Source organism: Suricata suricatta, chromosome 9 (genome assembly GCF_006229205.1).
Source record: "Suricata suricatta isolate VVHF042 chromosome 9, meerkat_22Aug2017_6uvM2_HiC, whole genome shotgun sequence".
NCBI lineage: Eukaryota > Metazoa > Chordata > Mammalia > Carnivora > Herpestidae > Suricata > Suricata suricatta.
Genome location: NC_043708.1, coordinates 7,656,483 through 7,676,497, shown reverse-complemented (window position 1 = coordinate 7,676,497; position 20,015 = coordinate 7,656,483). Strand labels below are relative to the sequence as shown.

Below are 20,015 nucleotides of genomic sequence, written 5' to 3'. Positions count from 1 at the left end.
CTCTAAAGGACAGCCAGTCTACACAATAGAACATTCCTTGGGCGAACCTGGAAACCTTCCATGTGGCTCACTGAGGTCTCAAGGCTCACAGGGTAGCTGTAACCACCTCAGCCTGGCCTCGGCATGCCTGGGTTCTAGAAACTGTCGCTGGGGCAGGAGCAGGGGGCTGGGCTGGAGGTGGAGGGAGGAAGTGCCCAGGAGGGCGATGACATCACCACCCAGCCCTTGAAAGATGAGCTGTTCCCTCCGCCACTCCAGCTCTGCTGTGGCGGCTCCTAGGAGGGGTGGGGACACTGGGCTGGGGCTGCCCTGCCGCACGGAGGGAGCCACCGAGGTGCCCGCGTGCCTCGCTCTGGACAAGGTGAGCCCTGAACGGGGCTGGTCCAGTCGCCGTTGCCTGGAGGACAGGAGGTCCCAGCACAAAGAGAGAGACTTCAGGTGAGTGTCACAGGGGCTGACTCCCAGGCTGGAGCTAGAGTTCCCTCAGGTCCTGGGTGCAGGGAGGAGGGGGTCCGTTCCTTTCCTAGTCCTGACAAGTAACAAGACGGGCTCCCAGCAGGAAGAGTGATCTTGTTTGTTCTAGGTTTGTCTTCTCCCTGAATGGAGATAGGCATGTGTGTGTTTGTGTGAACAAGTTAGTGACCTGATTTCTGTAGACTCTGGTAGCCACCTTGGACATAAGCAGTAAGGAGCGAGCGCCATACGGCAGGGATGGTTGTGGGGTTCAGGCTCTGGAACCTGGCTTTTAACTCACAGCCATGCTGATGGTTGGCCCTGTGTGACCCTGGACACGTCTCTCTGAGACTCAGCTTCTCTGTCTGCAAAACTCTGCTTGCTGGCTCCCTGGGGGTGGCAGGGGTTAAATCAAGCAACACAGGAGAGAGGGTTTGTAAACTGCCACCTACAGTCCCTCCTGGTCCGGTCCTGCCTGTCCTGGATGGAACTGGACACCGGCTCAGGGCATGGGCTTTGCATGGGTTGGAGTCCCGGCTCCAATTTTGTTCCCCGGGGAGCATTTTTGAGCTGGCAATTTTTCCCCTCATTTCCTGAGCATACAGATGACTTGGCAAGGTGGTTACAAAGGTAGAGATGGGCTCGGGCCTGCCTGCGCAGCCCCGTGTATGCAGTTGGTGCTCAGTCAGAGCCCCCGAGGGCAGGTGGCTTCATGAGCCCGGGCTGGGGTGGGCTATGGGCATTGCTCTCCCAGGCAGGTTAGAATGTGCCTTCCTGAGTCACCAGCTGCCTGTGGCTCCCACCAGCCCACAGGAAGTGGGAGCTGTGGTCCAGATGTGGGGCCACGGGGGTGCCCCGGGCCAACCTCACCTCTTATTCCTTCTCTGAAGGAGAGAAGGGTTTGGGCTGAGGGAGGGGTGGGCCACCTCAGAGGGCACCTCCTTTCTCTGGAGGAAAACCACCTGTGTCCTTCTAGGCCCTGGCAGCCGTGGGGTGATGTGGAGCTCTGCAGGCCTGAGGAAGGAGTCGGCTCCTTTCCCATTGCCTGGGGCAGAGAAGCCAGGCAGGTGCGGAGAACAGCCAGGAGAAGTGTTCAGGGAAACATTGAAAACAAGAATGCTCCCATGCCGTCCCCAAAGGCGAAACCCTAGGGTCACGTCTCAGCTCTGCCCTAAATTTACAAAACCTCTGCAATCCTGCGCTGCAAGCCCCTCAGGGTAGGGGTGAAGAAACAGTCTCAGTGCAGGGACATACCCTCAGCCAAGCCGTCCGCTTGCCATCAGGGGGAAATGTCTTTTCGGTCTTTTTGGGACTCAGGCTCATCACTTATACACAAGGGAAGGTTCACATGACTGAGTCTAGGTGTGGCGGGGGGGGGGGGGGGGGGATGCTAAGGACTTTGACTTAGACCAAATTCAGGAAGATATTGGCCAAGCAGGGACCACACAGGGGAAATAGTTGTGCCACGTGGTCTCTGCTCACATAGTGACTGTGTCTGGCCTGAAAGTTCAGAGGGTGTCAGAAGGTAATGCCAAGGACGGATTTTCAGAATGGAAGCGGAATCTTCTCTGTGGGTTCACTGCTACCTCCCCTGCACGGAGAACCGTGCTCAGCATAATGCAGGCTCTGCTCAGTTTTTGCTGGCTGGCTGGCTGGATGGATGGATGGTTGGATGGATGTTTGGATGGGTGGATGGGTGGGTGGATGGGTGGATGGGTGGATACATGGATGGGTGGGTGGATGGATGGATGGATGGATGTTTAGATGGTTGGATGGGTGGGTGGATGGGTGAATGGGTGGATGGATGGATGGGTAGATGGATGGGTGAGTGGGTGGATGGATGGATGGATGTTTGGATGGTTGGTTGGGTGGGTGGATGGATGGATGGATGTTTGGATGGTTGGATGGGTGAGTGGATGGGTAGATGGGTGGATGGATGGATGGATGGTTGGATGGACAGATGGATGGAATTACTAAGTGAAAGACACACATCTGAAAAGGCTACATACTGTCTGATTTCAATTATACAACATTATGGAAAAGGCAAAACTAGGGAGATTGTAAAAAGATCAGTAGTTTTCAGAGCTTAGGGAGGGGCAGTGAAGCTAATCTTACAATGCTGTAATGGTGGATACATGTCATTATCCAGTTGTCCAAACCCATAGAATGTACAAGGGAACCCTGTGAACCTTGGACAATAATGGTGTATCAGTGTAGGTATTCATTATAATAAATGCACCACTCTGATGGGGGATGTTGATCACGGGGAAGGCCATGGGTATGGAGGGGGGGGGCCGGGAATACACGGGAAGTCACAGGCTTTCTGCTCAATTTTTCTGTGAACCTAAATCCCCAAAATATGGCTTATTTTTTTCAAAAAAGAACACCAAGCAGATATGTATGTTGCTTTGAGGATTCAAAGGCACTTAGACTATCTCTAGGCCATAAGTCAAATGGTCAGAACTTACTAAAACTTGACTCCCCAAGTGCATCACTTCCAACGCGCCCCCCCCCCCCAGTCTAGGAAGCCCCTGACCTGTGAGTATCTTTCTTAATGCACATACTTCCAGGGACAGAGAGCTCCCTACTTTACCAGGCAGCCCGCTCCGTCTCAGGAGAGCCCTACCGTTAGGAAGTCCTTCCTTAGACTGGAGCTAAACTCCTCTCCTACTGAGCCATGGGCCACTTCCTGTTTCTTGGAGCTGGACTGTCTCATTCCAGTCCTTATAGGTCCTCTCGGAGCCAAACCTCCAGAGCTGCTTGACCAAGACGCACTTTCTACTGCACACCCAGTCAGCCCCTTCTGTCACTCGGTCATCACAGTGGGATCTGTGGGGCCCTGGGGGCTAGAACACCAGGAGCCCTGGCAAAATCATCACAGCATGACGTAGGGTGGCATGCACACGAGCTCTGGGTTCGAATCCTGACTGCTTTTTGGTTAGGGACTCTCTCTGGGCCTGTTTTCTCAAGTGTCCCATGGGGATACTGGCTTCCATGTCTGAAGGCCATGGTGAAGTTTAACTCAGGGTGTTGTGCAGTACAAGCAGTCAGCGGGTCACTGCAGGTGCCCCCCTCGCAGAGGGACAGCCTACGGGGACAAGAGCAGGGTCTGGGACTATCAGAGGTGTGGTCCTTGCCCTGCGGTGGGGCCGCTGCATCTCGGGGGTTCCCGGGGAAAAGAGCATCCCAGCACAGACGTGCTCATGTTCCCAGACGCCGCATCCTTGGGTGGTGACAGCGGGAGCCCCGTCGTACTTCCCTTCAGGGCTCAAACGTTAGGTTTCCACCCCCCGTTACCCCCACCCCTGTGGCCCCCTGACCTCTGGGGCCTGTGAAGCCCTGTCAGGTGGGGCACAGAGAGCTGGCTTCCAGACCCGGGTCCAAACTCATGAGACAGCAGCGACCTCAGCCAGGTCCTGTGGCTTCTCTGGGCCTCACGGGTCCACGTTTGAAAATCAGCGGTTCCTCCCAGGGGGAGCGGAGGAGGGAGAGAGAGTTGGGGAGAGAGAGGGATGCAAAACTTGAGAGACTATTGAATGCTGAGAATGAACTGAGGGTTGAGGGGGAAGGGGGAGGGGGGAACAGAGGTGATGGTGACGGTGGAGGGCACTTAAGGGGAAGAGCACTGAGTGTTATATGGAAAACAATTTGACAATAAAATATTATGAAAAAAAATTAAAAATTAAAAAGCATGTGATTGTACAAGTAGATGGCATGCTCAAATAAAAGGCCAATAGTTTAGTGTGGCTGTAATCAGAATTTAAGGAAGAGGGAAGGGGACAATGTTGGAGGACAATGTTGGACCCTGTTACTTTTTGTTAAACAGTTTCATAAGTACCTTGCATTTTTTTATAATATTCTTCTTACTTTGTATTTCTTGTTCAATGTCTGTTTTTCTCCAATAGTCATCCTTAGTACTGGGAAGCCAATAAATACTATCTAAAATTAAAAAAAAAAAAAAGAAAGAAAAAATCAGTGGTTCCCGGACTGACTGGCCTTCCCCGTGATCAACATCCCCCATCAGAGTGGTGCATTTATTACGATGAATACCTACACATCCCACAGGATGTCATAAACTGTGGAGTGCCTGTCACTTCAGTGTTGTTATTGTGCTGATTTGTACCCGTGACATCACATCTCCTCCCCTTTCCTGCGGGTCCCCTGAACCACTGCAGTCCAGTGCGGGCACTGCCTGACGGGGAAAGACGGCCACTTCCAAACTCTGCTGTGCATCAGAGTCATGAGCAGCCGGGCCCCTCCTCCCACCAGCTGCAGACCCCCAGGCCCTCCCTTGGGCCCCCAACTCCTAACAGCCGGTGGGCCTCTGCCCGCACTCGGGAGACAAACTGCCTTCGCAAGGGGGCTTCCTGAGGGGAGCAAACTCGAGGAAAAGTCAGGCCCTTCCTCTTAGTCCCCACAGCCAGGAGACGTGGGCCTTGCAAACCGTGGCACCTGGGACCCCGTCACCGGCCCCTCTCTCTCTCAGGAACCAGCAGAAACCCCACCCTGAGAACTGGGAGAGTCCAGACAGTCATAGCCTAGAACCCTTGGAGGTCGATTAGGGCCTCAGCCATTAGGACTCATCTCCCTGTGCCTCCTTCCCCATCCACCTGGATCCCCTGGTGGGAAAAGACAGAGCCCAGAGCTGAGTCCCTACTGTGCCCCGGGATGCACCTGCAGGTGACTGCTGACAGCAAGGGGAGGCTCTCTGGGGTCCTTCCAGAGCCCCTGCGATTGCATCTCCGCAGTATGGGCCCTGTCCCCCCAGGAAGCCCTGGCGGGAGCAAGGCATGTCACCTCTCGGTTGCACCTTGGACAAGCCACCCCCTCTCTGGACCCCCACTTTGCCAGCTAGTAACGTGAGGGCAGCAGAAGGGGCCTCTGGGCTCTCTTCTGCTCAGAAGTGTCCAGGGATGAGTGGCTAGGATGCGAGAACACGTGGGGGAGGTTCACAGCCGGCCCAGGTGCGAACAGGGGTGCCCACCTGCACAGGTGTGCTCAGCTAGGACAGCAGCCCACCAACAGGGGTCCACACACGTCATTTGTGGCAGCCGCAGCGGTGGGAAGCCGGAGGCACACGTATCGGGGCACGTGGAGGCAATAGACTCTCAGGTCAGCGATGCCTCGCCCCTCCCTGCTCCTTCCTTCCCTGATTCCCCTCCTCCTCCTGGTTCTGAAGCCATCACAGGGACTGAATCCCAGCTACCCGCCCCCTGGGAGGGGGAGGGGGGGGCCGGGACAGAGCCAGGAGGCAGGCTTCCTGGTCCCACTTTCCTACTCTTTGAAACTCTTACCATGAGCATGCATATCCCTTTGCAGAAATTTCAATATTAAACACAATGAAAAAGAATGCAAATAAGGAGCCCAAATCCTCCAAGATGTCCGTTTTCCACAGCCTGGCGCTGTCCTGCAAATTAAGGGAGTGGACAATTCACACCCTGACGCCTGTCCCCAGGAGCCAGTGCAGGGGAGAAGCAGCAAAGCAACAGGAGAGACAGGGAGGCAGGGCAAGGTGGCCCTCTGATCTGTTCTATGACTGTTGGGGGAAATGCATTCACTGAGCATCTACTATGCACGGGCTGTGTGCTGGGCACTGGCCTGTTCACCATCCTCAGATTTGGGGGAGGAGTTCCCCCCCAAATTTTTTTTTGCTTGTCTGTGCATTCCAGTCACATGAGAAATCAATCCCATCAAATAATCCAGGAAAGGGGAAGGTGTTATAGACAAGAAGAGTGTGATCAATGAAACTAACTAAAGTTTAAGGTACGGCTAATAAATCGTTGTCACTTTGAAGCTTAATAACTGTTTAGAAAGGATTCTTAAAATTGAAGACAGGGTAAGAATCTGGCAGGACAAAGCTGGTCACATCTGGGAGAAAGAACTTTCTTAGACTCCCACAGAGAAGGGCTGCAGGGGACAAGGTGGCCCAGAGCCAGGCCTCACAGCACCCTCCTGGCTTGAGGGCCCCGTAGCTGGGTAGGCTCATCCAGGCCTCCTGGGAGATCAGATTCTGCAGTGACAGTGAGAGGCATCTGGCCATCAGAAGCCACAGTCTTTAGCACTGGAGTCCCCTGAGTGGCCTCTGACCTCCTCGAGAAAACAGGTGTTCCAAGGAGACCTCTTTGTCACTACAGACCGAGTTTCCAGGCTTCTTCTCCTGTGGGTCTTGCTGTGCAAGCAGCACCCACATCCTAAAGGCTCTGGGGGACAGATGGGACTTCACTTCTCAGCTCAGCAGCCCCGAGCCGCAGGCACCATCCCCAAGGGAAGAGGGTCCTTACCCGGGGGGCGGGGGGGGGGGTCCCATGGCAGCCATTCATAGGCCTCCATCTCTCTGCAAAGTCAGCTCCTTTGAAGGTCTGTCTGGAAGCTGAGAGCAGGCTACTCAGCAGGTGGTCCCTGGGCAGGGGTGGGCGTTGGGGGAGACCCTGGCCTGCTGGCCCGCAGCTCAGTGCTCTGACCCAGGCTTGGCCGAGTGTTTGTGGAGAAATGTAGGGCAAGTCACTGACTTCTCTGAGCCCCTCCTGTCTCACGTGCGTCAGGGCGTCACGACCACTGTCCACAGCAGGACCCGCTTGCCCCTGCCTCCCAGAGCCACTTGCTGACAGCGCTCTGGGCTCCGCAGCTCAGACACCGGCCCACGAGGGACGCAGAGCCTGGTAGGAGACACGGTCAAGGGTGCAAGAAACTGTAACACAGCACTCTGCCTCTGTAACCCTTGGTGTCATCCCCAGAGGACCCTGGATGGTCACATATATGGCCTGTTCCCAAGTTTCCTGAATCCAGTGCCAAGTGGCAAGTTCTCCTCTCTTTTCGTCCTGGGCCTCTGTTGTCACCAACTGATAGACACACACACAGACATACAGACACACTGTACACGCCAACCACACACGCTGACCACACACATACACGCCAGACACACACGCACCACCACCACACACATGCACACCACACACACACACACACACACACACACACACACACACACATCTACCACCTCTCTGCTGCCTCTATGGCCCTACATCCAGCTTGTGACAGGTCACTAACGTCTGAGTCATCTTCGGGGGCAGGTTTCAGGTTTTTTCCCATGAGGGTCCGAGACCCAGGCTAAGCAGAGGGCATGACTAACTGGGAAAAGAGGCCACAGTGAGGTAGACCGGACCATCACCCATACCAACTGGAAGTATGTCTTGGCCCCACGCCTGGGTCCCTTGCCACCTAAAACTGCCATAGGTATTCCTTCTGGTAAACCCACTAAGCAGGAATGCTATAACCACCAGAGAGGCAAGGAAATGTCCCCAGAGGCCAAACAGAGCGAGTCAGAGGCCAAGATAGACTGGGACCTGGTCTGGTTCTTCCCATCAGGACGTCACACCTCCCCGACTAGACAATGGCATCAAGAGAGGGACCCCTCAGCCTGGGTGCTTCTCACAGCAGGACATAATTCTGGAAGCCTCAGCTGGGTGCTACCAGCCCTGACGGGGACATCTTGCATGTCCCTGGCCATGGACACGTATGTACTGTAAGAATAAATACCAGCCATGGGGATTTTCCTTGTAAACGGCCTGCAGAGCTTCTGTGCTGGCTGTGGCTGAGGGGGCGGAGGTGGGGCCACCAGGGGTGTTCACCGCACAGACGCCCCTTGGATCTGGGGGGACATTGGAAGTGACTGTTATACCTGCAGCAGCAAACGGAGCTGAGGCTTAATGAGGTCCTGAGGGCCCACTGGGTCCTCCCCACAACCCGCAGGCTGGAGGTAAAGCTCTGGGTCCTACAAGTGGTGGGGGGGGACCTCCAAAGAGGGGGGCCCCTGAATCATGTCCCCCTGGGAGTAAATGTCAGGGCTGGAATCTGAATACCGCCAGTGAGATTGTCATCCAAGGCCTTTCATTACACAGTTCTGTTACCTCCCACGACAGAGCTGACTTGCCCGAGGGGGAGGAGCTGAGCAGCTGAATAAGCAGGGGTGGGGGGAGTGGAGGCAACGCACAGAGGAGGGGAAATCAGGCTGTTTTCAGTTCTTCTGCAGCAGCAAATACACCAGACCCCAGCAGAGAAACATCTGCAGGCCTAAGAGGGCAAGAGGCTGCGAAGCCGAATGGTCCTCCATGAGCTAAGGCAGCAGACAGACAGGCTCACATCGGACAGAGCCCATAAAACACGCCATCTCTGCAACTGTCCTGACAAAAGTCGCTCAGAGACATAGCCCAGGCGACAGAGGCACGAGTCAAAATCCAGAACACAATTCAGGGAAGGATTTGCTTCTGCCTTTTTCCTTTTGTTTCATGGGGAGCTTCAAATTCAGGAAATTCGGTTCGAGCCCTTGACACTGAGGGGCTTATGCCTGGCAGGAAATCGTGTGTTTCTAGAACGGCCCTCCGCAGCAACTCGTCTGGGTACTTTTCCCTGGGTTTCAGAAGCCTGCTGAATCCACCTGCTCAGAGCTGGTGGTGGGGTAAACAGGAAACCACTGAAGAAACAGTTCATAAATACTGTAAACATGTCATTGTAAATGAAAACATTACTGCGTATTTATTTACCAGTTTTTATGTAAGCAAGGCGTCCCCTTTGAACGCAAGTTGGCTGATTATCTTCCTTACATAAGTTCATCCATGATTCATTCCCTACTTTTTTTAACATAAGAGAAAACACTCGGTTTATTTAAATACCTTCATTACCAAAGTAATACATATTCTTCATAGGAAAATTGGAGGCTACTATAAAGAATAAAGAAAACACAAAAGTAACCCAGGATCCCAGGCTCAAAGGCAAACACCATCAGTTAATAATTTGGTATTTTGCCTTCCAGATTTTTTCCTGTTGAGTTGTATATACAATTAGTGCTCTGCTTTTTTTCCGGCTTGACATGGTATCAGAAATATTCTCTCTTTTTTTGGCAAATGCTTTGGAACATCATTTTTAATATATAGATATATATATCCAATTTAATATATATATCCAATTTAATATATATATATTTCCAATTTAATATATATATATATATCTCCAATTTCCCAATCCTAAGTGTTTCCGTTTTTCCATTTTTTCCCCCCTTTTCTAAATGCTGATCAACATCTCTAAGCATGAAGCTTCTCCTGTCTTTTTGATCCTTTTCAGAAATGCCAAGCAAAAAGAGAAGGGAATTTTTTAGGTTCTTGATTTGTTTCACTGAATTATCCAAAAATTGAATTTTCTGGAGCCAGGTTTAGAAACCTGCCTGACACTATTCAGAGAAGATACCCAGGCCACAACCGCTGGCCTTTCTTAGTCTGAGGCTGGCCCATTAAACACTTGAAAAACAGATTTCTTTTATGTTGGATTGGCCCCAAGGGGTGCCTGCAGAAATTGGAGCCAGGCAGCCAGAGACTGGCATCTCTTCAGATGCAAACTCCACTAAGAGCAATCCCGGCTGAGAACATGTTAAAAACCCATCCCCTTTCCCCAATAGAGAAACCGAGTCTCAGAGAGGCTACGGGACTTGGCGGCAAGCAGGCACACAGAACTGTGCCCCGCCCCCTCCATCCCCTCCCCTGTGTCAGGCTTCAGAGGGGACTGTGTGAGAAGGTGAGCAGTTTGGGCGCGGCCCGGGCCTGGCACAGATGCACAATGGGCTGGGAGGGGCATCTCAGAGCTTTTGTTTCTAGTCCCCGTACCGTGAACTACAGGTGCCTAGGCAAGCTTGTGCGTGTCGGAAATTCTCCTGGATCTTGGCTCGGGAAGGGGGAATGTTCCATCTGCTTTGGCACCAGAAATGATAAACCCTGGGGTCCTGTCACTTCCCCTCACCCCCCCTCCACCGGCTGGCAGGCTCTGCAAAGGTCTCAGAGCCCTGGGTGAGCTTGCAAGGCCCCTAGTCAGCTGAGCTGCAAACCACGGTTCCTGGGCAGGGTGACGTGAAGAAATCACAGTGCTTTTCTGCTCAACCCCCTTCTCTGCCCCACCCCACCTACACCACAGGAGGAGGCAGCCCGGTGGGGTGGAGTCAGTGCAGACGTTGGTCTAAGCCGTACTCTGCACTTCACAGCTGGGTGGTCTTCCGGGGGTTGGCGCCCTCTCTGAAGTTTATTTTTCACCCAGAAATCGGATACTGTCACACCCAGCATAACCCTCATGGAGAAGGCGGGGAGACAGGTCTGGGGATTACCCGGCATAGAGCTGACAGCGCTAATCCCTTCCCATTGACGGATTGAACAGACATGTCTCAAAACAGAGAGGCCATGGGTGAACAGGCCCATGGCTTTGGGTGGGGCCACATGTAGTCCTGGGGCTTCAATCTGTAGAATTTAAGAAATCTTGGTCCACAGATCCCGAAAACACTGCCCAGACTTTACTAGAACCCCTCCAGGAACAGGAAGCTCACTACTGCCAGAACCAGTATAATTTGGCAAAAACTCCATCAGCTGCTACCCTGCCACGATCAGGGATTCGGAGAAGCAGGGACCCTGTGCTAGGCTCAAGGGGCTGACAGTACAGCAGCCGGGATGGATGGGCGTCAGGGTATAAAGAAAAAGAAAAGATTCTGTGGGGGGGGGTATAATCCGAGCCCATTTTGTTGCTCATTAAAATGAGGACAACACTAGGAGCCCCACTTTTCTTACAGGACTGAGGGAAGGCCAAGGACACGGGAGCACTTTCGCACCGAGTCCTGGGCCTGCCTCTGCCACCAAACTCCGCAGGCTCAGTTTCCTCATCTGTAAAATGGGGATATCCGTGCCCGCTCAAGAGCTGTTCTGAGGATCGGACGAGTTCATATTTCTTATGTGCTCAGAACACAGCGGGCACAGCAGGTGCTACACGTCTGCGCTGTCGATATCACCTTCCTCGTCATTATTCGTCCTTCTGACAAACATTTCCGAAGCGCCCACCAGGGGCCAGCGGAGGGGAAGGCGGAGCCGTCTCCTGTGGTTCCAGCACATCCGGCCTGGCAGGGAGAGAGCCAGTCGGCGTGGCTGTGGACACAGAGTGTGCTCAGACAGAATGGGAGCACAGGGGCTGGGAGCCTGCCTGCAGGGAGACCTCAGCCAGGACCCTGGAAGGCCTCCTGGAGGAGGTGGCATGCAGCCGAATCTGAAGGATGGATAGGTGTTGGAAGGGATCCTCGTAGAGCGGGAAACGGGCAGGAAAGCAGGGGGGTAGACCTCTGACCATGGTGCGCTGGGGTCCGGCGTGCACCAATGATGACACGGTTAGGGTCTTCATGAGCTCTGACACATCACACCGAGCTTGAAATCAGCCACGGCAGGAATAAACTTACCAACACGAACATCTCCAAGGCTCCAGATGAGGCCTTTCTCTCCCCAAGGGCCAGTTGTTAACGTCGCTGGCACACTACTGCCTCTGGCAGACCAAGACCAAGACCACTCCCTGTCATAAGGGCTAAGGATGAGCCGGAAGGAGTCATTCTTCCGCCCACAAGCGGTCTGGGCAAGTTCAAGTGAGTGGCAGGAGTGTTTACTGTGTAAGCGTTCACTGGGGGTCTACTCCACGCCAGGCGCTGGCCGGGAGCGGTGGGGGGCATGAATCTGTCTCTGGGGGGGGATTTTCTCAGGCACCAGCCTTGCACACCGGGACAGACAGAGCCAGGAGGAACCTTGTAAATTGGTGGCTGATGGCAGACAGGCAGGAAGCTGACAACTTTGCACCAGGAGAAGCAGAGACATGAACAAAAGACAGAAAACCTTGATGGTCTGCCTTCCAAGAAGGTGAAGGATCACTTAGATCCCGCAGGGGGAGGTGCCGCACAGGACGCCCCCTCCACGGCTCCCCAGCCCTCCGGCTACAAGCCCCTTTGAGGCCACCGACCCACCTGTCACCCGCACTTCACTCCCTCTGGACCCCATCCTGCCCTGCGTCTCCCTGCTCGCTTCTCCCCCTCCCTCCACCTCCCTCCTGCATCGCCTCCTCCGTCTCTCATGCCGCCGTCTCTCCTGCCTGGCTGCCAGCTCCCTGGCTCTCCGCCTCCAGGTTCAGGGCCCCCCTCAAGGCGTCCAGATGATGGTGCCAGTCACACCCCCATGCTTTGGCTGTGCGGGCATCCCAGCCGAAAAGCCATGAAGATCAGAGCTGCACATGAAAGTTGTATGGATGAGATCCCGTGGTGTGAGTGCTCCTGGCCAAAGCCTCAGATAATCGCGTCCTCCAGTGCCCCGCACCCTGGGCGTACTGCAGCCCTTGGGAGCTACCCGAGGGCACGCGCTGGCTCTAGTTTACCGTCAGAGCGGCACTATAAGGAGAGACAGTGGAGCGAGGCGCCAGGCTCCACTAGTTACCAACTGTGTGACTCCAGCCTCTGCCTTCTCATCTGTGAAATGGGAACAGTAGTCCTACCTCCGTCTAAGACGGCTGTGGATCTCCTGAATTAATTCATGGAAAGCACTGCTTGGGGATCACAGTAAGCCCTACTAACTGAGCCTATCATGTGTCCTGGTCGGGGGCACACAGTAGGCACTCATAAATCGATTGAATGAGTGCTATATCAACAAAGAGCTTATTGACTGCATATTGAAACCATGTTTTAGATATGCTGACTTTAAAATATAGTATTAGGGGTTCTGGACGGTTTAATTGGTTGAGCGGCTGACTCTTGATTTCTGCTCAGGTCATGATCCCAGAGTCGTGGGATCGAGCCCCACGTCGGGCCCCATGCTAAGCATGAGACCTGCTTTCGATTCTCTCTCCCTCTGCCCTTCTCCCCTACTTGTGCTTTCTCTCTCTAAAATTTTACACACACACACACACACACACACACACACACACACTCTCACACACACACACATATATAGCAACATACAGATGAGGAAGCACTATAACACCAATAGCAAGGATTCAGGAACAAGTGAATTAGAAGGAAGAAGAAATAGAGTGAGAGATGTCAGGAAACCTACAAATTAAAAGAAACGCAAGAGACACATCGAGCAACCCAATATGTAAAATAATTTGGGTTCTGATTCAGGAAAATCATTGTGGGAGCCTGGCTCGCTCAGTGGAGAGGCACATGAGTCCTGATCTCGGGGTTATGAGTTCATGCCCCATGTTGGGCATGGAGCCTACTTTAAAAAAAAAAAAGGAGAAAGAAAAAATAACTTGGGAAAAAATATGAAATCATGAGGCCATCAGAAATTGGAACACTGCCTGGAGAGTTGATGCTCGCAAGGAATTACTGTTGATTTCTTGTAGATGTGATAAGGGGTGCAAAGCTATGCTTTTTGAAAAGAGTCCTTATGTGTCAGAAACACGCCCTGAAATATTTATGGAACAGATAGACACGTGAGATTTGCTTAAAATTTACAGGAGGGGTGGGGTGGGTTTGGGTGTGGAAGACACAGAGTGACGGTGAGGTGCCAATTACTGAAGCTGGGTGACAGGTACACAGACATTCATGATGGGAGCCCATCGGCTTATGTAGATCTTCCAAATTTGCCATAAAACCCGTTATAGTGGCTCAGTCGGTTAAGCATCAGGCTTCAGCTCAGGTCATGATCTCACAGTTGGTGCGTTCGAGCCCCACATCGGGCTCTGTGCTGACAGCTCAGAACCTGGAGCCTGCTTTGGATTCTGTCTCCCTCTCCCTCTCCCTCTCTCTCTCTCTGCCCCCTCCCCTGCTTGTGCTCTGTCTCTCTCTCTCTCTCAAAAATAAATAAGCATTAAAAATTTTTTTAAGTTTGTTGAATGAAGCCCTCTCCCAGGAAGCACACAGGCAATAGGACAGGTCCCTTCAGAGCCAAGATCTGCGCATTCTCCACTGTCCCTCTTGCACGCACCTTGGACAGGACCCGAACCACTGCGTGTCTGCGTTGTTGTTTTTCTCTGCAGCTGGCTCCAAGTCTCCGTTTATTATGTCCATATCTTCCTCGTGTTGTAAACTGGCTGCCTGGGACTGGCTGCAGACACCCTTGCATGTGGCGAAGGGGCCAGGCCAGCAGCCAGTTTGGCAAAGGCCGCCGGCCACCGCCCAACCCTTCAGCCTGGCAGGGCCATTGCCCCTCCCCCCGCTCCAGCTGGGCCAACAGGACCCTCAAGGAGCTAGAGAGTCTGTGGAAGAAATGAGCATTCTCCAGCACAACCAAGTCTGAGGCTGCCCGAGGGATTGCTTTTCTAGAAAACACTCCCTCTAGGCGCACAGCCTTCCTTTACGCCGAGGCTCTGTTGCCAGGATTTCTATTTCCTCCCATTATAAATTCCTGACCTGGACAGAAACCCTGGCACATACGGGAGAGCCTCAGGACACCTTCAGCATCGCACAAATATCCTGCCACACTTTTGCACGGGCTAGGGGTGAAAGGCTGGGTTTTTTTAAGTTTTAAAAAAATGTTTATTTATTTATTTTGAGAGAGGTGGGGGGAGTGAGGAGGAAAGAGGGAGAGAGAGAGAGAGAGAGAGAGAGAGAGAGAGAGGGAATCTTAAGCAAGCTCCATACTCAGACAGAGCCTGAAGTGGGGCTTGAAATCATGACTGAAATCACAACCTGAGTCAAAATCAAGAGTCAGATATTCACTAACTGAGCCACCCAGGCGCCCTGAGTTGGGGATTTTCAAACATGTTCACAATCAGGCAATATTAGCACACAGCTCTTTCTTCTGCATGGCATAGGGGCAGCTGCGGGATGATAAAAAAAAAAAAAAAAAAAAAAGGAGGAGGAGGAGGAGAAGGAGAAGGACAGGGGGCCTTGGTACCGGATTCTAGGACCTGGCTTCCAAGTCGAGCTCTGCCACTGGCTGGCCATGCGTCCACCATCTCTGGGCCTCTGTGTCCACCTCTAAAGCATGAGGGACTCTGATGAATAGTGTTCACCCTAATATTCCAGGATCCTGTCAGGTTAACCTAGGAAGAGTTTCCGGGGGTGGAAGGAGGTAGGAAGGAGGAATATGCCCGATACAAGAATCCTATGCTACAATTAAGACAGGTCCTCAGGCTCCGTGCCCAGTGGCCCCAGTCCTGTGAATGCCTCCTGACTCCTGGTCACCTCTGGCCTATACCAAACCCCGAAATACCGGCCACTCAAGCAGGAGTCAGGCAAGGACTTGGCTCTTGTCGCTATGTGGCTTTAAACATCTTATCACCTCCCCGGGCCTCAGCCTTCCTTTCTGTAGAATAGAGGGTGGGGATAGGTTGAACATTTTCTTATAAGCCAGATTCTTTCTTCCAATAAAACTGTTCACAGAAACCTGATAGAGGGCACAGAGGAAAGGCACACTGGCATTCATGGAGCCCTGAACAGGAGTCACACGTTGTGGAAAGCACTTTGCATTCATTCTCCTCCTTATCTTCACAGCAAATCTATGAAATAGGGACTATGAACATCCCCATTTGATGGATGAGAAAAGTGAGTCGGGGGACCTCAGCGGCTTGTCCCAGGTTATACATGGCTAGCACGGTTGGACCTGGGATTCTGACCTGGTTGGATCTGTTATGAAACCTGGCCCCTTGTCTTTCCAATCCCTTGGGGACATCTTCAGGGACCGGGCCCCATGATCCTACACACACAGTGGTCGCACCTCTGTAGCCCACCCACTAAGCTCCCCACTCCAGACCCAAAGCCAGGTCCAGGGTCTGCCGATTTCCCAGCGCCCACGCAGCCAGCTAAGCTGTCCTCACCATTCCCACAGGCTGCAGCCACCTGCACCGGGCACCCAGACGGGGGTGGGCAGCCTCAGCAAAGGCAAAGAGGTGGGAGCACAGGGAATGTCCTTGGGGATCAGGAGAGGGGTGACAGCAAGACAGTAGGGCAGATTAACTGTAAAAATAAGACTGTCAGTTCTTTTACCAGAAAAATGGCTTAGTTGAGAAAAACAATTACAATGCGAAACACAGAACTATAGCAAAACCATAGGCAAGTCTCAGAACAGAGATAGGCTCTTTATACAAGAGGGAAAGGGCAAGTTGGGAAGGCTTTTATAAACACAAAGCCCATTGGAGGAAACTGGGAGTTTGAAGTATACTGGCTTCCCATTGGCTGGGATGTGCATGTCTCTCATTGGCTGAGCTGCAGCTGTCTCTCATTGGCTGGGCTGTTGCTGGGCAAGGAGACAATCTTCCTACTTTCCGGCTTGGGTGGTAAAGGGGTAAAGGTAAAGCCAAGCCTCTATCTGTTGGGATTGCGTATTTTCCGCTGGGGTGGTGAAGAGCTGCCCGGAGGAACGCTTGAGTTCTGCCTGCTGGCCTCCCCACCGTGTTTTAAGTGAGGTTTCTTTGCCTTCACTTGGCACAGGGAAAATCTATTCCATGAAAAGGGATTGGAATAAAGGAATGGTTTCATAACTAACACTCAGCAAATACAATGCTTTCTTCCAAGGTGTCATTGTGACAACCATGGACCAACATGGAAAAATTACCTCGGTACGATAGTCTGTGTAAAATCACGGGAGGTGAGAGGATGCTTGCATGCGAATATGCCTAGTTCTAGAACTCTGGGAGATTTGAACGCGTTTAAATGCCCTTGACTCTGGTTCTATTATCTTGTGAAACAGATAGGGAGGGTGTTGTTGTTGTTGTTGTTGTTGTTGTTGTTGTTGTTTCTTACAAGGGGAAGTATTGGTATTAGAATGTCCCATGAAGTTTCCTATTCATTAAAACTCCAAAAACCCAGGGGGTGCCAGGGCAGCTCATTGGTTAAGCATCCAGCTCTTGATTTTAGCTCAGGTCATGATCTCACGGTCCATGGGACAGAGCCCTCAGGGCTCTGCCCTGACAGTGTAGAGCCTTCTTGGGACTCTCTCTCTCTCTCTCTCTCTGCCCCTCCCCTGCTCGCACTCTGTCTCTATTAATATCACCCAGGAGGATGGCTCAGTTGATTAAGCATCTGAATTTGGCTCAGGTCATAATCTTGCAGTTCATGGGTTCGAGCCCCACATCAGGCTCTGTGCTGACAGCTCAGAGCCTGCAACCTGCTTTGGATTCTGTGTCTCCCTCTCTCTCTGCCCCTCCCCCATTTATGCTCGGTCTCTCTCTGTCTCTGTCTCTCTCAAAATAATAAACATTAAAAAAAATTTTTAAATAAATAAACTTCAAAAACCCCCTCCAAAACCCTATGTGGGGAAAAGAGTCAAACCACATTGAACAAAAGAACCTACCACAATAAGGAGGGAAAGCCTAAAGACTGAGCCAGCCCTGGGGTATCTGAGTGAGCAGAGCTGGGTAAGTGCACCCTACCCTGTGAGTCAGAAAGCATGTGGGTGAGGGGCTCTGCTCCTCTTACATTCTCTATAAATGTTTCCAAAACATTCCAGGCCCATAAAGTGTCCGAATGCCAGAAGAGCCCACATGATTGGACTGGTTCTTCTGATTCAGCTCTCCAGGAGTGCCTGGAGTGGGGGCTGACTTCCCAGAACACCATCCTTCCCACAGTCAGATATGGCCTTTTTTTCAGGGATAAAGAGAAACAGAGGTCCTTTGGAAAATCCGCACAGGCCACATTCCCCCCCACCACCTGCTGAAGCCCATCTCTGCCCTGCCCCGCCCCCACCCCCCTAGGAGTTAGGGTGGCTGGAGTTCACCTTGCTGATCATCCATAAACAGCATCCTTAGCTGGCACTCATGTTACTCAGATTTTAGAGGTTTAGAGGAAAGCATTTGTTCTGGGGAGGCGTCCAGCGGAGCACTCTAAGATGTGAGTCAAGAGACCTTGGTGCTTTCCAGCTCTGGCCTGGACTCCAAATTGCTGGGTGGTCTGAGACATTCCTCTTCTTCGTGGAGCAAGTGTTTTTCAAGAGATTGGGATGTGCAAACCAGAGTAGGCACGGCAGAGGTCAGAGCAGGCACAGCGGAGGTCAGAGCAGGCACAGCGGAGGGGGCCAGATGACCGGGCAGGGCCCTTCCCACTCGGGATGCTGAATATAATGGGATAGTGGGTCTCACACACACACACCACATACACATCACATATACACACATACACACACGCCACACATGCACATCACACATTCACCACACACACACACCACACACACACACACACACACACACACACACACACGGCAAAGGAGAACACCTTTTGTTCAGATGGAAGATAGACGCAGTCTCAAGTGCCGCCCCCAGGTCCGCGGGCTGGCGATGTCCTCGTGACGCACTCCTCTCTCATCCAGCTTTGCAATCAGTGTCCGCGAACCTAGGCAGGTCTGTGGGCCCCACGAAAGGGTCTCTGAACCCCCACGCCTCCCGTGGTGTGGCCGGAGCAGCCCAGCCCTCTGCGAGGGGTAGGGAGGGCAGCTCACGTTCTGGAGCATGCTGACCACATGCTCACGTACCCATCCACTGCTCACCACGGCCCCGAGGTGGGGGCTGTTTTTATGCTAACCCCCGAGGGACAAGCCCCGCAGAGGAGGTGCCGTTCTGATCCCGGAAGCCTCTAGCTGCTAGGCTGGGCCCTCCGATTTGTGACACGAGTGTCTAGGGTGCTCTGGGGTGTTTTCCCCAAATTCAGTCACTCCACCTGCAGGTTCTGCCATCCTGATTCCTCTTATTCAGCTTCTTCTTTAGTAGACTCACTTCTGACCTGTCATTTTGTATCACCACCTGCTTATTAAAGGGAGAATGGGTGTCATCTGTCATAACAACACCCTGTGACAAATCAATACAATGGACCAATGTTTAAAAGCAGTGCTATTGGGGCCCCTGGGGGGCTCAGTTGGGTAAGTGTCAGCTCAGGTCATGATCTCACAGTGAGTTCGAGCCCCGCGTCCGACTGTGTGTGACAGCATAGGGCCTAGAGCCTGCTTCGGATTCTGTCTCGTTCTCTCTCTGCCCCTCCCCGACTTGTGCTCTGTCTCTCTCTGTCTCTCAAAACTAAATAAATGTAAAAACAAAATTAAAAACAAAAAAATGTTTTAAAAGCAACGCTATTAAATCCAGGCGAGATTCAGGCACCAGGCCCGCCCTCATCTTTGAAAGCAAATCCCACTGGGGTATTGAAGACACACCAACAGGGCGGGGTCTGCCCTCAGCTCCTTCGGGAGGAGTGACCACATGATACAGGGTCATTTGCCATTCGGCCCACAGCCCTCGCGTGGGAAATAGCTCCCTGCTTCAGCGTGTGGCCGCAAAATGCCATCAGGGCCTTGGGGGCAAGGCTGGGGCTCCGTACACGTGAACTTGGCCTTTGAGAAAGGGGCGTCGTGTGTTCTGCGGCAGCTGCAGCCTCAGCGCCCCCCAGACACGAATTCTTGGGAAACCAGAACTGGTTCCCACTGAGACTCCAGCGGCATTTACCCCTGGCGGCACCTACAGCCAGCGTTGACGTGATTCGACAAAGGGAAATCTTTTTAGGGCAAATCTCCGACGGGACTCGGAGGCCGACTGAGAACAAGTGAATCAGAATGTCGGAGGCTCCTTCTGAAGCATCAGTTTGAGAAAGGCAGGGGGAGCCCAGCTAGGGTCACCCCCCTCTTCTACCTCTACTCCAGCCAGGAGGGTCAGTCTGCGGGGGACCTGGAGGCCCAGGGGGACAAGGGGCCCTCGTTCAGGGTCACGCAGAGAGTGCCGCATGCCTGTCCACCGCCACCAACCAACCCCCCCCCCCCCCCCCCCCCCCCCCCCCCCCCCCCCCCCCCCCCCCCCCCCCCCCCCCC

At 53.0% G+C, this 20,015-nt stretch overlaps 1 protein-coding gene across 2 annotated transcripts in view; it reads left to right on the top strand.

The window, feature by feature from the left end:
* The first annotated feature begins 293 nt into the window (after positions 1-293).
* The window catches only part of BDKRB2 (bradykinin receptor B2), a 29,338-nt gene continuing 9,616 nt past the window's right edge, over positions 294-20,015 (top strand). For both annotated transcript variants that reach the window (XM_029952806.1, XM_029952804.1), the window contains exon 1: positions 294-438. The gene's annotated coding sequence lies outside the window, so the exon portion shown is untranslated. The remainder of the gene's footprint in view (positions 439-20,015) is intronic.